Genomic DNA, 20,984 nt, shown 5'->3' with positions numbered 1-20,984 from the left:
GTGGAGGCAACCCAGAACTTCCATGTCCTTGGCAAAGTGGGAGGAAGAATTAAAGTGAGCGGCAACAGGGCGTTGGTGTTGTTTAGCGCATGTGCCCCAGAGATGTTCTCTGAAATGTTCTGCAAATTGGCGTCTTGTTTCCGCAATACAGAGGAGACCACATAGTGAGCAACGGGCACAGTAGATGAGGTGTTGGGAGCTCCAGGAATATCTCTGGATTTGGAATGATCCTTTGGGGCCTTGGATGAGGTGAGTGGGAGGTGTGGGCTCAGGTTTTACACCTTTTGCACCTTCCATCCCACCAACTTCCGGATACAGCACATCATCTTCCACCATTTTCCACCATCTAGTCAGACCCGACCACCAGAGTTATATTTCCCTCCCCACCCCTTTCAGCATTCCGCAGAGATCATTCCCTCGGCAACTCCCTCATTAGGTCCACACTCCCCAGGAACCACCCTCCACTCCCAGCACCTTTCCTTGCCACAGCAAGAGATGCAAAACCTGTGCTCAAACCTCTCCCCTCACCTCTGTCCACAGCCTCAAAGGTTTCCATACATATCGGCAGAGATCTTCCTGTACCTCCCAACACCTCATCTACTATGTCTGTGCTCTCTATGTGGTCCCTTCTATGCTCGGGAGACAGGATGCCAACTTGCAGAACGTTTCAAAGAACATCATCTCTGGGACACGCACTAAACCACCCCACTGCCCTGTGGCTGGTCACTTCAACCCTCTGCACCACCCCCCTCCACCGCCAAATCCTTGCCCCCTGTGACTGGAAGAAAAACACCTCATCTTCCGCTTTGGGACCCTTCACCCGCACGGGATCAATGTCGATTTCACCGGTTTCCTCCTCCTCCTCTCTCTTTTCACCCCCCCTCCCTTTTTTTATATCCCAGATCCAACATTCCAGCCACCTATCCGCTCAACCCTCCACTCTGACCTGTCATGAACGCTCCTACCTTCATCCATTTATTGCATTTCATCCTCCCCCAAAATTCCTGATGAATAGCTTATGATCAGAACTTCCACACTCCTTGGATGCTGCCTGACCAACTGTGCTTTTCCCGCGCTACACTTTTTGACTCTTTGGGCACACTGTCAAATGCAATCTTGATGTCAAGGGCAGTCATTTTCACCTTTATAACTTGACCACGTGGAGCAACTGGAGCAACCGATGCATTAAAATTTGCGTTCATGCATAATCTACTGAATCAAAGACTTTTGTTTTCAGAAAGCCAGTCTCTGATCAATTTTATTTTCCTTCTTCTTTGAAGAGTCTGTCTATGGTTGAGTGCTCTGGGGATAGTTAGAAGGATAAGCATTTGTACTTCTATATTGCTGATTCTGCAGAAATAATGTTTAATTCTGTGTCGATGATAAGCTCATAATTGTTTACTAACAAACTGAATTGTTTTTTAAAACCCTGATATAGATAGGTATTTAATTGATCATCATGATTTCTGGAAACAAATCACTTTTTTATTTAATTTATAACCTGCCCAATAGTGAGAACAGACTAACTGTGCACCACTCCAACTTTGGTCCAAATATCAAGTTGTGGCTTTTTGCAAGAGCTGATTGACTTACTCTGAGCTGAATAGATTCTTTGTCATCTAATTAAATTATGGAATTATAATTTTGAAGGTACTGAATTGAATCATCTTTGTCTCACTTTCTGCTTTTTTTAAAAATTTCTTCAACTACATTAATTCTGAAGCTAAGAAACTGGTGTCCACTTTACAGTACTATTATTCTTCGCTCGCCTCCAAAAGGAGGATGAGCAACACACAGTTCTCCATCAGGTTTTCACATCCTTCCTTATAAGCACGCATTATAGTTTGGAATGCATTCAATTGATGGCAAGCTAAAGTTGTTTAGAAATAAATGATGTGGAATATTTATTTAGTCACTCTTTCATCTTCCAATTCCATCTCTGCTTTATTTTCTTGTTTTAAATATCACTTTCTTTTTGTACATTTTATGACTTGCACAATGTCTGAAATGGGATACATGAAGCTCCCTACAGTACTCCAGTTGGCCTGGAGAATTCATACCAGACTTGAAACTTTACCTGTTTCGTACTCTCCACAGAAACTGCTCGACCTACTGAGATTCTCCAGTATTCTGTTTCTTTCAGAATTGCAGCGTCTGCTGTATTTACTTTTATTTCTAAAGACCTAACCATTATCTTTTTAAAGTTAATAAATTAACTCTATTGTATTAGTCAACCTTTTCTGTTCTTGCCCGTGGGATGTCAAGACCAAATATGTTTTGAAGGTAAAGTGGAGTAAGTGGACAAGAGATTTTTGAGCGAGGGAATGTGCAGACAATTTAGATCACATTTTAAAACTTCCATTATTTCTGGCACAACTATGTTTTAACAAACCATCCTCAGAAGTTTCAGGTTAACTCTGTTTTGAAGAAAGAAAGGTTATTGAGTCATAGACATGTACAGCATGGAAACAGACCCTTCGGTCCAACCAGTCGATGCCGACCAGATATCCCAACCCAATCTAGTCCCACCTGCCAGCACCCGGCCCATATTCCTCCAAGCCCTTCCTATTCATATAGCCATCCAAATGCCTCTTAAATGCTGCAATTGTACTAGCCTCCACCACTTCCTCTGGTAGCTCATTCCATACACGTACCACCCTCTGCATGGAAAAAGTAGCCCCTTAAGACTCTTTTATATCTTTCTCCTCTCTCCCTAAACCTATGCCCTCTAGTTCTGGACTCCCCGACCCCAGGGAAAAGACTTTGCCTATTTACCCTATCCATACCCCTCATTTTTTAAGCCTCTATAAGGTCACCCCTCAGCCTCCAACGCTCCAGGGAAAACTGTTCCAGCCTGTTCAGCCTCTCCCTATAGCTCAAATCCTCCAAACCTGGCAACACCCTTGTAAATCTTTTCTGAACCCTTTCAAGTTTCACAACATCTTTCCGATAGGAGACCAGAATTGAACACAATATTCCAACAGTGGCCTAACCAATGTCCTGTACAGCTGCAACATGACCTCCCGACTCCTGTACTCAATACTCTGACCAATAAAGGTAAGCGTACCAAATGCCACCTTCACTGTCCTATCTACCTGTGACTCCACTTTCAAGGAGCAATGAACCTGCACTCCAAGGTCTTTTTGTTCAGCAACACTCCCTAGGACCTTACCAATAAGTGTATACGTCCTGTCGCACAAGTTAAGTACCACTGAATGTAAGCAACTTTTTTTAAATACAAAAGGAACTATATAATCAAAAGTATATTTGAACAGACTTTGCAAGATGTTTGGTTTTATTAGATGCTTGACTCCTCCCGTGACAATCGCTCAACAACAACCAGTCTAATTGTTTAGTTAAGTGCAAGTTAGACTGGTTATGTGATGTTTGGGAATGCTGTTGTTTAAAGCACCATAATTACAGAAGCAATATTGAGCTGAATTATAATTAAAGTACTTCATTATTTGATACAAAGATCAGATAAGTGGACTTCATTATTGTATCCTGTTTAATTGCATACGTGTTGTTGATTTCTTTTGAAGTTGAGAAACTGTGTGTGTTGGTAGATATCATACTCCACAGTGGAGGTAAGCAAATGTTTGGTTCCAGCAATGAGACATTGGAATGTTGGTTCTTGGAAAATAAACACCAGAAGTATGTGCAGGTCAGATGAATTGGCCATGCTAAATTACCCATAGCGTTAAGTGCATTAGTCAGGGCTAAATTAGGGTAGGGGAATGGGTCTGGGTGGGTTACTGTTCAGAGGCTCATTATGGACTTATTGGGCCAAATGGCCTGTTTCCATACTATAGGGAATCTAATCTTAAAAAAAATACTGACAATCACAAAAATGCCTCTGTTTGACTTTGGACAGCAAATAATAAACTAATTGTTTAACAAATAGTTTTTTGACTTCTGCATGGCAATATTTGTTCACAATCTATGTGCCTCAAAGACAGACAGACAGAGAGGAAGGAATAGGTTTGCAAACTGAATAACTTTGGCCCCTTGGTCTAACAGTTACCTGTTAACAATATATTTTACCAAGTCACAAAGTTGTGAAATTTCTTATTTTGATTTCAAATTCCGGAAGGAACAAAGTTCTTACAAAATACATTATAGCTAATTCCGATGTGTTTTTATTAAAACTGATGGCTTTTGACTCTTAAATATCATTATTAAGAGGTTATGGTCACTGAAACAAAATTTTCCATTCTATTTTTCCCATTGAGAAAATGAATTATTTTATAATCCGAGCTTGAGCAGACAAAGCTTAAAGAGCCATTATTGATTTTTATTTTAAGGTATTTGGTTTTTCTCCTTTCACCTGTAAGCATTTTGCACTTAATCATGAGCAGTTATTTTCAGGCATTCTCAGTAGTTTTGCGGGTCTTAATTTTCCAGGTGTTCTCCTTGTTTTGTTTTTCAATCCTGATTTGTGGTGGTTTATGTCGCCTCGCTAACAATGTGAGGGAATGTAAATGTTGCACTTGTGCTATTGTATTTGATTAATATTGTCCTTGGTGGCTCCTCACAGATGAGGATGGCTGTACAGACCAATGGGGCTTCTACAGGCTCTGTTGCACTTGGGGCAGATAGCGGTCAGGGTGAGGGGTGGTTGGGCGTTAGTGTGGTAGCACGCTCCTTGTGCTGTTTTCGCCTGGCTTCTACTGTTTCCTGGCAGCAAGTCTTAGGTGCTCGACGCTTTCCCAGATGCTCCTCCTCCACTTACGACAATTTTGAGATAGTGTTTCCCAGGTGTCTGTGGCAATGCTGTACTTCAACAGTGAGGCCTGCAGGGTTTTTCTGAAGCGCTTCCTCTGAGGCTGACCTTCTGTTTTGAAGCTGGGTGTAGAGCACCTACTTGGGTGTCTTGTCAGTCATGTGGACAACGTGCCCTGTCTATCATAGCCGATCAAGGGGAGTCAGTGCCTTAATGGTGGGAATGTTAGCCTGGTTGAGGATGCTGGTGTTGGTGCATCTTTCATCCCACCACATTTGCAGGGTTTTGCGCAGGCAGAGTTATCCAGTGTCTTTTAGGTGTCTGCTGCGGACAGTCTGTCTCCGAGCCAATTTGGAGGGCGGGAGCCACCATGGCTCTGTAAACTGATTTTGGTGTCAGGTCAGAAATTGTTGTTCTTGAGCACTCTTTTCCTCAGACAGCCGAAGGGTGAGCTAGCACACTGGAGGTGATGCTGGATCAATTGCTGCTTTGGCTGACAGGACTCTCATGAAGTATTGGAAGTGGTTAATGTTCTCTATGGCCTCCCTGTGGACTTTGGTCAGGGGGTTCACTCTACAATGCCAGGCCAAGTTGATGGAGGTCTTGTGGGTATTCAGATTTAATATAATCAGAAATTGTATAACAACAGATATTTGCCAAGTTGAAGAATATATCAAAATCAGGGACAGGGCAGGTAATGACTAGCAATGTAACTAGGTTAATAAAGATTTTAGTTCTAGGTTAAATCTAAATACTACAGATGTTGGAAAAACTGAAATAAAAACAGAAAATGCTGGAAAAACTCTAGTCTGGCAGCATCTGTGGAGAGAAGCAGTTACATTTTGAATTCAGTATGACTTCTCAGAACTGGTTCTAGATAACCTGAAGTTACAATTCATTGCTGTTAGCTAAGAAATTATTTGGGTCACTGTGGGTCAACATGTTTGATGTACAGTCTGTTCTAATGTAACACAGTTGTTCTGTTCTCATGTGATCCCGTGTTACATGAAAATAGCGTAATAGTTTAAAGTATAACAGAATAATTAACTAACAACTATTTACAACTTCTTTCTCTAACCTATCCTTTACCTTCCCTTTCTCCAATACTAGTCTGATAAAACCCCTGATTTAAGATTTACCAAAAATTCAAATTTCAAAACCAGCTAGCTGTCGAATCTTCTCTTTATATCTTCCTTTGTCATCTTTTCTTCTTCTTAGGGATTTCTGTTTCACAGGTTACTGATCGATAAAGGTACCATTTTTAAGAGAGCTGTTTCAGGCAGTGTGCGTGCTGGTGGCTTGGCAGTTCTCTCTCAACTGTTCAGGTTTTCCTAGTCTTATACCCCCAAAGGATCGGATTATGTCATTGGCTTTTAAGATTTTTTGGGGAGGGGTGATATAATTTAAACCGATTGGCCAAATTTGAATTTGTTTTGTCTCCAGGCAACACGGCTAATCACGCTGTTTTGACCAAGTATTACATTTTTGCCTTATTCAGAACACTTGGTGCTGTGTCAGGTAGTTCTGTTAATTTTTAACTCTCATAAAGGTATAGTACACTTCTACACCTTCCTAACAACGGGAAGTGGATGAGGTCTGCTGGAGGGCATCATCGACCATGTGGGAGAGGAAATTGTAGTCTTTGAAGAAGCAGGTCATCTGGTATGTTCTGTGGTGGAACTGGTCCTCATGGGAGGGGAGGCAGAGGAATTGGGGAATGAGGGATAGTATTTTTACAGGAGGCAGGGTAGGAGGAGGTGTAGTCCAGGTAGCTGCGGGAGTCGGGTTTGTAGTAGATGGTGTAGTGCTGGAAAAGCACAGCAAATCAGGCAGTATCCAAGGAGCTAGAGAATCAATATTTTGGGAATAAGCCCTTCATCAGGAATTCTGGTGAAGGCTTCTGCCCGAAATGCTGATTTCCCCAGCTCCTTGGAAGTTGCCTGACCACCTGTGCTTTTCCAGCACTACACTTTCGACTCTGACCTCCAGTATCTGCAGTCCTCACTTTCTCCAGGTTTGTAGTAGATGGCCTTGTTGAGTCGGTCACCATTAATGGGGAAGGAGAGATCCAGGAAGGGAGGGAGGTGTCTGAGATGGTCCAGATGAAATTAAGCTCAGGGTGGAACCTGTTCAACCTCCTCATGGGAGCACGAGTTGGAGCCGATACAGTCATCTATGTAGCGGAAGAAAAGCTGTTGAATGATGCCAGCGTAGCTGCGGAAGATGGGCTGTTCTACATACCCAATGAAGAGACAGGCATAGCTGGGGCCTTTGCGGATGCCCGTGACTAACCCTTGAGTCTGAAGGAAGTGGAAAGATTCGAAGGAGAAATTACTGAGGGTGAGGATCAGTTCAGCCAAATGAATGAGTGTCAGTGGAAGGGTACTGGTGGGGATGACAGGGAGAGGAAGAAATGGAGGGCTTTGAGGCCTTCGTCCTGGTGAATAGATGTGTATACGAACTGGATGTCCATGGTGAAGGTGAGTTGTTGGGAGCCAAGGGAACGAAAGTCATGGAGGAGGTGGAGGATGTGGGTGGTGTCCCGAACGTAGTTGGGGAGTTCCTGGACTGGGGGCATACGGAGTCCATTTGAGAATAGTCAATTATTCATTCAATTTGGTGCATATTCTTCCAAATAAATGAGATTTGGGTTGTTGCAAAGGGTACTTGCAATGATTATAAATTCCAAAACCACAGTGGACACCAGGATCCTGTAGTCTGTGTTGGAACATGGCATTTTTCTGATTGCTGCTAAAACTATGTCAAACATGCTGACCTACAGTGATCAGCAATATTTCTGGATTCCTGAGACTGTAAGATGTATGAGGAGAAGTTGGTTATACCCTTGCTTATTATCTCGTCAAAGAACTGAAATAAATCTGTCACAATTTTTCCCCTTCATGCAGCAATGCTGGCTCTCCTTAATCATGTGTTTCTGAATGCTGAGTTATTACAGCCTTTGGAATAACTCAAGTTTTCCCAATTACAGATGTTAAGCTAACTGATCTATTGTTACCTTTACAGTATTTTGAGTGTCTCCCTTCTTGAATAAGACTGTTACATTGGAAAACTGCCAATGTACTTTGGGATTTTTCCAAAATCTAAGCATTTTTTGGAAGATTGCTACCAGTGCATCTTCTATCTTGTAGCTACTTCCTTTAAAATTCTAGTATGCAGCCCATCAGGTCCAAGGGACTTGCCCGTTAGTTCTGGTAGTACCTATACTTTTTCTTCAGTGGTATAGTTATATTTATTTCACCTCAGCCACTTGGTTATTTAGTATTTTTATTTTAAATGCTGTTAGTGTCTTCTACTGTGAAGACTGCAAAGTGTTTATTTGACTCTTCTGCTATTTCCTGATTTCCTATTATACTTTCCTCAGCCTCATTCTCTAAGGGGCCAAGGTTTGCGGTTGCTTCTTGCTTCCTTTTCACATATTTGAAGAAACCCAGTTTCCACTGCTGTCAGTTATAAGGTTGTCCTAGTATTCGCTATCTTGCTTCAAAACCTATTACAGGTTGTTCTGCTATAAAACGTTTCATTAATCCAAACTCGCTGTGACACAGTTGACAACTTGGGAACAGTGTTTCTAAATTGTGAACTTGTAAGGAGTATATTGGTTATAATGCCATTCTGCCCCATTAATTTAAATGGTGCTGCTATTGCACGCTATTCTTAACATGGGATATCACCAGAACGCAAATACAGTGTTATAGCAGAACCAACCTGATTTCTCACAGGTCCATGAGATTCCTACAATACAGTGTAGGGAACCTCAACAAAAGATTTGAGCAGCGCACAGCTGGTGAAACATTTTAGAATAAGCATTGAAAGCAGTCTGTGAAGAGATCCAAGCTGAGAGATGCTGCGGCAAATAATCTACTAAGTTAGAATAACTCAAAGGAAAATGAGAAGCAAATGAAATTGGATTTAAGATAAGTAATGGAGACAAAGGAGTATGATGGAAAGGCGGTTTCTTTGTAAATCTATAATCTATAAAACATTTGACTAGTTTTTGTATTCACATATATTGCATTATATTTTTATTGAATATTGCTTTTGAATATTTTGTCTTTGGTTGCTTGTTTATGATCTCCTGTTGTAAATTTTCACTCCGCAGAGGGAGTTTCTCTCACCTTGCCATTGTTTTCTATTTCTTATGGCTAGAATATTGAATGTCATGGTTACGTGCAAAAGAGCTTATTTCTGAGTGAACTGGCCACTCCCTGTTAAGTGATGGAAAACTGCACAAGTTCAAGTTGTCATGTCAGTTGGGTGTGGTAAGGAAACACAACTTGCCAAGGGTGTTATGAGTGCTTATACAAATGAGTCCCTCAACACTTTATGTAATGTACCTGTATTTGCCTGCCTGTATTCTATATAATAAAATCTCTTGCTGTCACAATCATGCAGTTCTGATACAGTAGACTTGTAAAAGAAATGTTCTGAGCATTATTATTATTTTTGAAAGAAAACCTCTAATTTAAGTTTTGAAAATCCTTTCAAGTTGGAAGTCCGAGCAGACAACCATCTGTTACATTAGACTGTTTCAAAGCCAATTGTCATCTCAACATCAATCAAGGGAGATACTTAGAGTTTGAGTAACCCCCGTCAACAAAATGGGACCTTGTAAGGGTATGAGAATTTAAAGCATTTGGAAGAACAAGAGACTAAAATGACTTCAATGTTATTAACTTTACCTGGTGGAACAGCACCACATTGTAAATTAACAACTATTTTGCTTTGGATGTGATAATTAAAGTCCCCTGTAAGCTGTGTGGTTGAACAGCTATTTGCAGGGGCCATGATCACCAATTGGCATGTGGGTACATGGACTTTTGATTCTAGAAGTTGTTGCAGCACACAGACCCAGAAATACTACACAGTGATAGAAAAAGATTAGAGGGAATGGAGGTGATTAAAAACAGGTTATGAAATCTGTTTAGTACAGAACCCCTTCTCAGAAATCTGAGAAACTTAATAAGATAGGGTTCTCATCCAAAAAGGACATAAGGATGATGCATAGCAATCAACTCCACTTGGCCAAATGTGACCAGAGAACTTGCAAGTACCATGTAATAGAACAAGTGAGGAATAAAAACCCATCTCTCTCACTCCACGTTGTCAAATCTTGCTATGCTGGTCTGTACAGGCAGACACTAACCATTCGGGTCCAGCAGCAGTCATAGCTGATTGATCAACTTTTGAGTTTCATTCTCTTCACTTTGGGAAGTGATAGGCGTGCAAAGATCTTACCTTCGTTTTTTATGTTATCCTTAACCAACTTTTAATTATTGTAGATATATTTTAGCTGATAATCTTACCGCTTATACTTGAATAACTGTAATACTTTTTCAATCATCTCACCTTCATTGCGTCTAAGACTAAAGCTTTGCATTAGCATATTTTCAAGTTGCAATATTCAATCTGAAAATGGGCTATTCACAAGCCTATACAAATTCTTTGTTCATGGGCCTCCCTGAAGAGATTTGATTTGTAGTTGTGATACTTTCAATTGAACAGTTAAGCACTGAAAGGAATATGCATGTTTTATGTAACTGTCCTGGATCTGTCTTGATTTATGTTGCAATAGGTGGTGGCAGTGTTTAGGTATTGTCAGGTGCTTGAGATTGCATTCAGATTCTTGTAATATTTGCTCTATTTTTACATACTTTTCTTTACATTCCTTTTTTTCAAAAACTTGAATTCCATACCAATGCACATTTATTGCTGTGAGCTAGAAACCACTATTGCTTTAAACCAAGAGCACACTGACCATATCTGGTTTACTTATAGAAGTTGTATATCAATTGATGAGGTGTCATAATTTAAAATAGCTTTTCCTTACCATGGCACTTGAGCCAATCATGATATGCTTATTATATATCTTGGTGTGCGTCTGTGTGAGCATTTTTATGTATAAAGACATATATAAATGATATGAGCTTCCCTGGCTGCCAGGAAAATAATGCTGATTATATTTTGTATCAGCTCTCTAAAACTGGTACCATGACAGGTTATCTCACATTTGTGGGGTTTTTTTTAAGTGCTCAATCATATAATTTTGTCTTGAATTGAAGAAAATTAAAATGTAGAATTAACTTGGTTTTACAAATGTTAGTGCGTACTAAACCACAGTCAATCTGAAACATGTCCTGGTACTCTGGTGCAGGTTTTAAAAATGACTAATTCTTTGGGTATGAATGTTGCTGGTGAGGTGTTCCAAGTTCCCATCTTGAGCTATAACATTTTTTTGTGAAGCTGCGTGATGGGGCAGTTGAGATTCCATCAAGTTGATGTGGGATTAAGCGGATAAGAAAGACCGGTTTCTTAAAGGATGTTCACAGCTTGATAGCTTTATGGCTATGTTTTTGATTCTGCAGTTTGCCTTTGTGATAACATTCATGAAAGCATACTGCATTTGTATTTATGCAATTTCTTATTATCAGCCCAAAGAAACGGAGCTTCCTTCATAGGGTCTTATCAAATTGCTCACAACTATATTGAAGCTGTGATTTATTTTGTATAGAACTCATTTTCTTTTTGTTTACATTTCTTTTCCAAAAACCACAACTTCCCTAATGAGGCACAAATAGGTTACAAGTTATTCTGTTGAACTCACTGTCCATTATTCCTGTGTATGCCTGAAAACCAGGGTCAACTTATTGCCCTTGTGTGCAGTGATCTTATGTAGGAAAGATGCTCTTGCTGTTTCGGTTAGCTTTGATGTTTCTCAATAGAGCCACCAGGTGGAGTGAAAGAGAAACATGTGAACCAGTTTGAAGATTGCAGTCATGAATGTGTTTATGAAGTTCTATTACATAATGAAAAGAAATAATTTGAAGCATCCGAATGGAGATTAATGGATGTTTAATTATGCTGCTCATGTTCTGTTGCAAAATAAAGCCCTAAAAGGAAATATAGGTACGTTCTACTTTGCAGTTTGCTAACAATAGGATTGTTGAAATTCATGAAGAGTTCCCCCCTGAGAGGAGCAGTTTTTTTTTGCTTTCCCAAGAACAGCGTGATGATTGACACTGGAAAATTTTATTTATTGTAATCATTTTTTTTCATTCATTCATTACCTGCTGAGTTTTTGTTTGGTGACCTGTTGGTACTACCCTGAGGCATTGCAGAAGCACTGCGCAGAAATGGAAGTCTTGCTTCACAACTTTCATACCATTCATGTTGAGATTACAAGAGTATTGCCAATTGTGCTGTTGAATCGACTATTTGCTTTGAGGGGAATTGTCGCACCTGTTACTCCTAAGCCCTTCTCGAAAGGGATCGGCAATCCATGTCACAATATGTAAAGAAATTGTATGTTCCAAATAAAAGTAATTCAATTTCTAATTGCCTCTAAATGCACTTTCTCCACAGTTTAGTAGTTGATTAAATCTCGGGTTTCGTTTTAATTAATGACTTTGGTAGGCTCAACTTACGTGAAGTTCTGTTCATTGTCCTCCCTATATCTGTGTTTGAGAAATGGGTATGTAAACTCCTTCTTCTGATTTTGTTGAACGACGCACTTCAGAACTTGTACTAAAATGAATAACATTCTGTTCTGTTGAAAAGGGTTGGACTGCTCTAGATGCTGGCATTAGCCCAGAGCAACCAGACCTAATAGATTTGTTCTACAGCCAACTGAATGGCTGTTCAGTTCCCCACAGAGGCAGCCTCTTTTTTTTTCTCTCTCTCTCTCTCTCTAAGTTGTCATTTAGAATTGCTAATTGGATACAGACTTTGCCTTTGCAAACATTGACTTGCAGGAAGTACATCGTTTGGGCATTCTCTTGAGAAGTAAGGGGAAAGTCCGAAGCATTCAGATAAGTTGAGACAAGGAAAGAACTTTGTGCAGCTGTATGGTGTGTTTCTGTCGGTTTTAGCTGGCTTGCCAGATGAGGTTTTCATATGTTTCTGTGCGTACATAATTTATGATTTTTTTGAAAACCACATTGTGTCTAGCTTGTTAAAGCAAAAAGCATTTGGGGGAAAAATGTGAATCCTCCTTTTGTTTTTGAGGGGAGACTCTAAGGAAATGCAAGCAGGATTTTACAGCTTTTGAGCAGGAAGTAACCACCACATTTTGCCACTCAGTAAGTTATTTCTGTTCTCCATTTAAAATACATGGTTAAGTGTACTTTCTGTTAGAAATCTGTGTTGGGCACAGTCTGCCTGAATTCTAAGTGAAAGGTTGAACCATTGAAACTCCTAGCATGAAACTGTTAAGAGAACATAATATAATTTACGTTAGTAAACTATTAAGGTAGTCATGCACAATGTCTGTCACCAGTTCCTAAACTGCCTGCTAGTTGTTCTGCTCAGCTGTTTTTTCCTGGCTTTTAAAAGATATGACAAATGTAACAACTGTACAAAATAAAAGTAGTTCTTAAGTATTATTGTATATGCTTATTAAATTTCTGTAGCCTTATTCCATTTCAGCATTGGACAGAAGGACAGGATAATTTGTGTTGGAAGTGTCTGTACTATCTCTGCATGCATGTATATGTTAATGTTTGAAAATATTTGCAAACAACATTGTTTTGATGCATGATAACTTACATGTTGCTTTGCTTGTGAGGATTAGTGCGCTGTTCTTTACCTGCCCAAAACTGCATACCTCAGTAATATCCAATAAAATGGTAATATCCATTTTTTTCAGGAACACATGTAACACATTTAAGGGAACCAATGGAAGTTACTTTATCTTATGAAATATGAGCGGTTGCCAAAAATAATCCTTTAGAAGATGTATTTTCTGTAACTTTAGTGCATTATAATACCTGATTTCCATTGCACTGATCTGAGGTGAGGCACACAATTGAAATATTTTCAAATTGCCCATTTAAGAAATCACTCACCATTTTGTTTTCAATAAAATGTTAGTGGATGCTAGAAGTCTGAAACAAACAGAATGCTGTAGAAATTCAGCAGGTCTGGTAGTTTCTGTGGAGACAAAAAGTTAACACTTAAAGTCTGGTATAACTCCTCTTCATTCTGAAAAATATATTTCCTTTGACTGTACTGAACTATCTTTTGTGAAATCGCTTTGGACATTACTGGTACCTGGAACTACTTGTTAATATATATTTTTATTTTGAATCATGACCTTCCAAAACATTATATAAGCTCTTTGGTTTTATTACATTGTCACTCAAGTGACAACTGAATCAGCAAATATAAATCATAGGGATAGATAAACCCAAATAGTTTTAAGTTTTAGTTTCAAGACTTAGTGTGTATTTACCAAAGAATATTTTAAGATGTCTGGTATAACCTGGGCTGTAGTGTTTGAGCTTCTTGCCTCTTGTCACCTTTTATATTGGATCAGTCATCATAGTCTCTGCACCTTCTCCAGTACTTGTGTTCAATTTTGGGTATCACATAAAAGTGCATTGCTGTAAATGAACTTTGCCTACAATAATGTAACACATCAGAATAATGTCAAAGTTAATTGTACTGTTGAATTCTGTGTATATTTTATTTGCCACAGTTCTCTAATCACAAAATTGTTATAGCACAGAAGAAGGCTGTTTGGCCAATCGTGTTTCCACCAGTTTTCTGTGAATCTTGATTGGATGCACATTTCCTGCCTTTTCCCTGTAATTCAGTCTAGGTATTAAAATGATTATTCAATCAGTTCCAAAATTATTTCATTTAAGGCTTTTCCTTCCCATTCATAGTGTACTAATCAGTTACTTGTCAAATGTGCAAATCTGTAGGAGAGAAAGTGGTGGAAGTTCGTACAATTGCAACATTTAAAAGGCATCTGGATGGGTACATAAATAGGAAGGCTTTAGAGGGATATGGGCCAAATGCTGGCTAAATTAACTTGGGATATCTGGTCAGCATGGACAAGTTGGACCAAGAGGTCTGTTTCTGTATTTTGCATCTCTACGATTCTATGACAACAATATCAGGTTAATTAAATTACAACTACTTATGGTAGAACATGAACTCAAAATGACTGCACGAGAACTAAAACTTCTGTGTTCAGGATTGAAGGAGTGAGGTCATCAAAATTTTTTTTATTTTGAGTCATTGTGTGGTTTGGGCTTTGAATGAGGGAGAGTCTTTATAGAACAGTAGAAATGGGTTGAACAGCACTTAATGCAGGATAAGTTAAGGGCAACAGAATTCAGATGAATTTATTTTCACAAATGAGAAACCAGGCAGGCGAGTGTTGGGATAGTTGAACCTAGGGAAGATTGATATGGACAGGAATTTAGGTGGTGGTGGTTCAGCCAAGGTAAGTTGAGCAATATTATGAAGTTGGAAATGGGCAGGCTTTTTAATGTAGGCAATATGGGTCTGGGGTTTGATGGGCTTTTGAATGTTTTGAACAAACTAGTTCAGTCTGAAACAGTTGGTGGAAAAAGTGGAGTTTGTGTTATGATCTTGGTAATTTTTATCATTTGCTCACCTTCTTGAAGTTTTTTTTTTGAACATTGGTCTGCTTATATACAGGGATGATTGCTTTCTCTAGTTGGTGTAAAAGACAATGTTAATCTATATTCAGTCCTAGAAAATTAATACTGAAAAAAATGATAAAAACAAATTGCTGGAAAAACTCCAACTTATTCTGAAGGAAGGACACCTGGACCTGCAATGCTAACTCTGCTTTATCTCCACATACGTTGCCAGATTTTTTTTTTCTTGCAATTTGTTTTTGTTTCTGATTTCCAACACTTGCAGTTTCTTTAAGAACATTATACACTGTCTGCATTGTTTTCTAGTCTAGCTTTCCTGCTACTCTCCTAACTGTAGCATTAAAGTGTAGCATTCTTGTTGTGCATGGCCACTTCTGGAAAATACAGGCATCTGGAACAACCATATCTTCTGGAGTCGTCAACTATATGCCATAGTGCCAAGTTTTAAAAAAAGCAAATTATTTAAACTATGCAGTGAAGGCTAGGTGTTTAGAAAGATGTAGTTATTAAATTTAATTAGCTGGTGACTGGTGGTGATGCAATTTCATATTTATTCGAACAGGATTCAGGATCAAGTGGATTATCTAGTTTCGATATATAATATGCACTTAAAATGATTAACCCTTAAAACATTCGTCGTGTGCCTTGTCTGAATGACGAGTAATTCAATTTCCCGGCACTCTTTATTGATGTAGTTTTGTTGCAGTGCCATTCTCTAAGTTTAAAACAAAATAGTTTCTTAAAATATTTATTTCTTTATTCTTTTGTGGATTGAGTTATCACTGTCTGGGTCAGCATTTGTTGCCCATACGTAAGTGCATGTGAACTGAGTGATTTGGAAGGCCATTTAAGAGTCAACCACATTGCTGTTTTTCTGGAGTTACATGTATGCCAGATGGGTTTGGCAGATTTTTACATCTTTCAACCTTCCCTTCACCCACACCACTGAATTCACTTACTCTTATTGACTCCTGATTATAAAATGTTGAGATTGTCCATTCCTTGTTTTCATAACCATTCATTTCCATGGCCTTCCTCTGTCTAACATCATTCGGCCCTACAATCCTCAGATTATGTGCTCTTCTCCATTTCTATCACTTCATCAGTTTTAATTGCGCTTCCAATAGTGATTGCTCTTTTGAATACTAAGGCACAAAGTCTTGAATTCATAACCTCTTCACCCCTTTTGACTCTCTCCTTTAAACTATCCCTAAAATCTCCCACTTTTATCCTGTTTTGGTCATCTTCAATTCCATATCCTTATGTTAGAGTCATAGAGATGCACAGCACGGAAACAGACCCTTCGGTCCAACTCATTCATGCCAACCAGATATCCCAACCTAATCTAGTTCCATTTGCCAGAACTTGGCCCATATCTCTCTCAATCCTTCCTATTTACATACCCATTCAGATGCCTTTTAAATGTTGCAATTGTACCATCCTGTACCACTTCCTCTGGCAGTTCCAAGATCAGTTGTGAATTTTGCTGTTTGTTGTTGATGTCAAGTTTGTCAAGGCTCCTGTGAAGTACTTTGAGATGTTATAGATCTTTAAATGCATATTGCATTGATCCACAAGGATATACAAAATTAACAAACATTTGAATTGAGCAGAAATAGGCCATTTGGCCCCTCAAGTGTGCTTCGCAATGCAATAAGATCATGACTGACCTGTTAACATTTCAAAATGTGGGCGGCACGGTGGCACAGTGGTTGTGGGCAGCACGGTGTCACAGTGGTTAGCACTGCTGCCTCACACGCCAGAGACCTGGGTTCAATTCCCGCCTCAGGCGACTCTGTGTGGAGTTTGCACATTCTCCCTGTGTCTGCGTGGGTTTCTTCCGGGTGCTCCGGTTTCCTCCCACAATCCAAAATGTGCAGGTTAGGTGAATTGGCTGTGCTAAATTGCCAGTAGTGTTAGGTGAAGGGGTAAATGTAGGAGTGTGGGTGGGTTACGCTTCGGCGGGTCGGTGTGGACATGTTGGGCCGAAGGGCCTGTTTCCACACTGTAAGTAATCTAATCTAAAAATCCACATTCATGTCTATTCTTGATGACATTTTTGGTTCCCTTGCCTAATGAGAATCTATCTACCTCTGCCTTAAAATTATTCAATGAACCTGTCTCCACTGTCTTCTCCAATTAGTGTTCCATAGTTGCACAACCATCTAAGAGAAAACAATTCTAATCATTTCTGCCCTAAAAAAGAAGGCACCTCATTTTAAAACAGCACCCCCTAGTTTGCCCACAAGAGGACGGGTCACTTCCACGTCCATTTTGTTGAGATAGTTTAGGATCTTGGACACACCAATCAGGTCACCTAACCTGCATATCTTTGGACTGTGGGAGGAAACCGGATCTTGCAGTGGAAAACCATGCAGATGTGCGGAGAATATGCAAACTCCACACAAGCAGCCAAGGCTGGAATCAACCAAGGAGCAGGAAAATCGGCGTTTCAGGCAAAAGCCCTTCATCACGAATAGAGGCAGGATGCCTCCAGGGTGGACACACTGGATGCAGTCGGATGCTCCTCGGATGCAGTCCTCACTTTTTTTGCCAAGGCTGGAATCAAACCCACCTTCCTGATGCTGAGAGTCAGCAGTGCTTACCGTTGAACCAACTTGCCACCCATGGTGGAAAGGCGTGGGGACTTGGGATTTGATTCCTGACTGTCAGATCTCCAGCCTTTTGACCTGTTCTTGTAGTCACAACCTCCATACGACTGGTCCTGTTCAACTTTTTGTCAATGGTAACATTCAGAATTTTGTAAATGAGAGTTTAATGGTGATATTGCCATTGAATATAGAGGGTGATAGCTTGAGATGATCGTTGCGCAGTACTTCTGTGGTGGGAATGTTACTTCTTGTTTGTGAGTCCAAGCCTAAATGCTGTCCAGGTCTTACTGCCCTTGGATATAGTCAGCTTTAATATTGGAGTTGTCTTAAATGATGCTGAACATTGTGCAACCATTAGCAAACGTCCCCACTTTTATGATTCCATGAAGGGAAGGTTATCCATGAAGCAGTTGAAGATGATCCTGAAGTGTTTCTGCAAACATGGGACTGAAATTACTGACCTAAAGTAACCGCAGCTGATTTCCTATCCAGCAGACTGTGTTTTCTCCAATTCTCCTTCACTGCAGTTCTGACAAGACTCCTTGTATTCAATCAAATGCTGTGCCATTGTGTCAAAGAGAGTATCTCTTTGTATTCCTCCCTCCCCTTCTCTCGCTCTATTGCTATCGCTCTCCATTGTTGTCTCTTCCTCTCTTCCTCCCTCTCCCCCTCTGTATGTATTCATAGCATTTAAATGATCTGCATTCCTGGACCTCCAGTCTGTTTAGACCTCCACTACTTCTAGCTTCTTAACATTTAGAAAGTTCCATCTTCTATCCTCAGGCCTTAAAGGGATGAGCTCATATTTGCCTGATCTGAAATGCATTTGTCACCATTTTGCCTACTTGTTTAACATATCAATCTCTGTAATTTTACTGTAATTCCATGTACACAATGGCCTGCAAATTTGAATGTGTGGTTTTCTCTCTCATCATCTAAGTGAGGAACACAGTGAATCATCAAGATCTCAATTCAGATCTTTATAGGGCACCACTAGTCAGGAGTTTAGTTGCCCTCTTCAGATGGCTTCGATTTTAACAACCCCTCAAATTGGAACAACAAATATTTGAAAGCACATTGTTGGCAAAGATGAAATATCTTCATATTTTATTTGTTATCCTTTTCATCATATTACTTTTAAAGCTGAATTTTGGAGCATTTAGCTTGAGATGTGGAATTCTTATTGTTGATTTCCAAGTTGCAACTGTGTAGGGAGGAGCCAAACAGATGCTTCCCACAAGTAAGTGAGGGAAAACTGAAGGGAATCAACATAACTACTTTTGTGCACATCCTAGAGGTCAGACCAACTGTCAAATTAAATAGCCTGGGAACAGGCTAAAACACATTGCAATCAAAATGTTTGGCAGTAGACTTTAGGTAGTAATTTAAATTACCTGATCAAAATTTGAATTAGGGTCATTTACACATTAAAACATGTACTGTTAGAATTCAGTGATTTGAATTGTAGCTTTGTAAGAGTCACTAACAAGTCATCCAACATCCTATATTTAATCTGACTGACCCAGTGAGAAAGTAGTTGCAGTGGTTACATTGAAATCACTCTGTATCTATTAGTTGTTGTAATGTATGCAACAACATTAGTTTAACTACAAACAGTATTTGGCACATTGTTCTTGTGACATGCTGAGTGGAAAAACATTTTGATTTTCTTTAGCTAGAAGGCTCCATTTGGCACATTGATGATTGACTGACTGCCATGAGAAATTGTTCAATTAACTTATACAATAGATTACTGCAATATATTTTGCTTCTGACTTTTTTTTTTAAAAGAGCTTATTTCTGAAATTACTGTAAGCTGTTGACCACGAAAAATATATACACCTGTAAATTGTTTTGCAAACGTTTTTAGAATATATTCACAGCGTTGTAAACGACAAGGCTAAAGGTACTGCAAATATCTTTTTCTGTAGTCTCCTAACCTATAATTTTTGGAAACCAAAGTTTTTAATATTCCACTCCAGTTTCACAAAAGTTTAAATGTCTGTTCCATAAAGCTGGGTTTAGATCAATAATTTTGCTTGACAATGACTTTGTTTTACATGATTTAGGTCAGTGTGAAACCTTGAATTGCAGGACTAAGCTATAGAAAAGTGCAAGAATGCTTTGTTCAGATAACATATTTCCCATCCTAATACACTGTGTAGGTGTAGACACTGCACTTACAGAATGTATATAAATACTTGCATACGTGTGAATACCAATTTAACCTTGACCTATACATCTGTGTAACCTCCTCTATTCCTACAACTCTTGGAGTAGACTACACTCCTCCATTTCTGGCCTCTTCAATTCCTGATATGAACTACTTTATCATTGGCCACTGTACATTGCATTGTCCAGATCTTAACCTCTAGAATTCCCCCCCCCACCCATAAGCCTATCTTACTTTTTGAGAAGTTTCTTAATGAAAGCATGTATCCTGACCTAAAGTCATCTGCGCTTTGGTCACCTTACTGTGTCAGTGGTGATATATAAATAAGTACAACATGGAGAGAAAACAGTCAGTATTTCTGATCCAGTAAGTTTGTTTTCCCGAACTGTTTCTGAAGGAGAGTCACTGGTCCCAAAATGTTAATTCTGACTCTGCTTTTTCTCCATAGATGCTGAGTTTCTCCAGCACTTTGTTTTTGTTTAGTACAAACACATGTAGCAGTAAGTGTAGTAGTCGAGTCAGAATTTTTACAGCATGGTGAAAAGTTCGTTTTGCCATGTCCATATTGGTCATCAGCCATTTATCTATTCTAATCAAATTTTCCAGCACTTGGCCCTTAGCCTTGAAAGTTAGTAGATAAGGTAGGGGAGATCAAAATGTCTGTTTAGATGCTGTTCAGACCAGATGCTATCTAACTGAGCCCTTTCGACAAAACTTTTAAATCTGATCATTTGTACCTTTTTTAAAACTAAAAGTAAAATAACTTTTTCTTGAATTCTTAAAGACTGCATTTGACACAAATGTGTTTAAAATTAATAGCAATGTCTTATGAAACTTTCTCACCACTGTTGTCAGATTAAACTTAGATTGCATAATGTATAGCAGATAGTTACATCTGTTTGCTGTGGAAACAAATTGAATATTAATACCATTAGTTTAAGGGCTAGTTCAAAAAGCGATAATGTGATCTGAAATGGTAGCAATGTCATAACATTTGCCATTACCATTGTTTAACCATGATGCTTTAAGTGGGTTTAATTTACTCT

At 39.2% G+C, this 20,984-nt stretch overlaps 1 protein-coding gene across 10 annotated transcripts in view; it reads left to right on the top strand.

Moving 5' to 3' along the window:
* Positions 1-20,984, top strand: part of LOC122548896 (protein tyrosine phosphatase type IVA 3-like) — a 154,541-nt gene that overhangs the window by 50,857 nt on the left and 82,700 nt on the right. For 4 of the 10 annotated variants that reach the window (XM_043687838.1, XM_043687831.1, XM_043687829.1 and 1 more), the window contains exon 1: positions 12,560-12,819. The exons of 5 other annotated variants lie outside the window; for them this stretch is intronic. The gene's annotated coding sequence lies outside the window, so the exon portion shown is untranslated. Of the gene's footprint in view, positions 1-12,504; positions 12,524-12,559; positions 12,820-20,984 lie in introns of those variants that run through there. One more of the 10 variants, XM_043687833.1, reaches the window with a different exon arrangement.

Source organism: Chiloscyllium plagiosum, chromosome 4 (genome assembly GCF_004010195.1).
Source record: "Chiloscyllium plagiosum isolate BGI_BamShark_2017 chromosome 4, ASM401019v2, whole genome shotgun sequence".
Classification (NCBI taxonomy): Eukaryota; Metazoa; Chordata; class Chondrichthyes; order Orectolobiformes; family Hemiscylliidae; genus Chiloscyllium; species Chiloscyllium plagiosum.
Note: the sequence above shows the minus strand (reverse complement) of the source record. Positions and strands in the feature narration are given on the sequence as shown.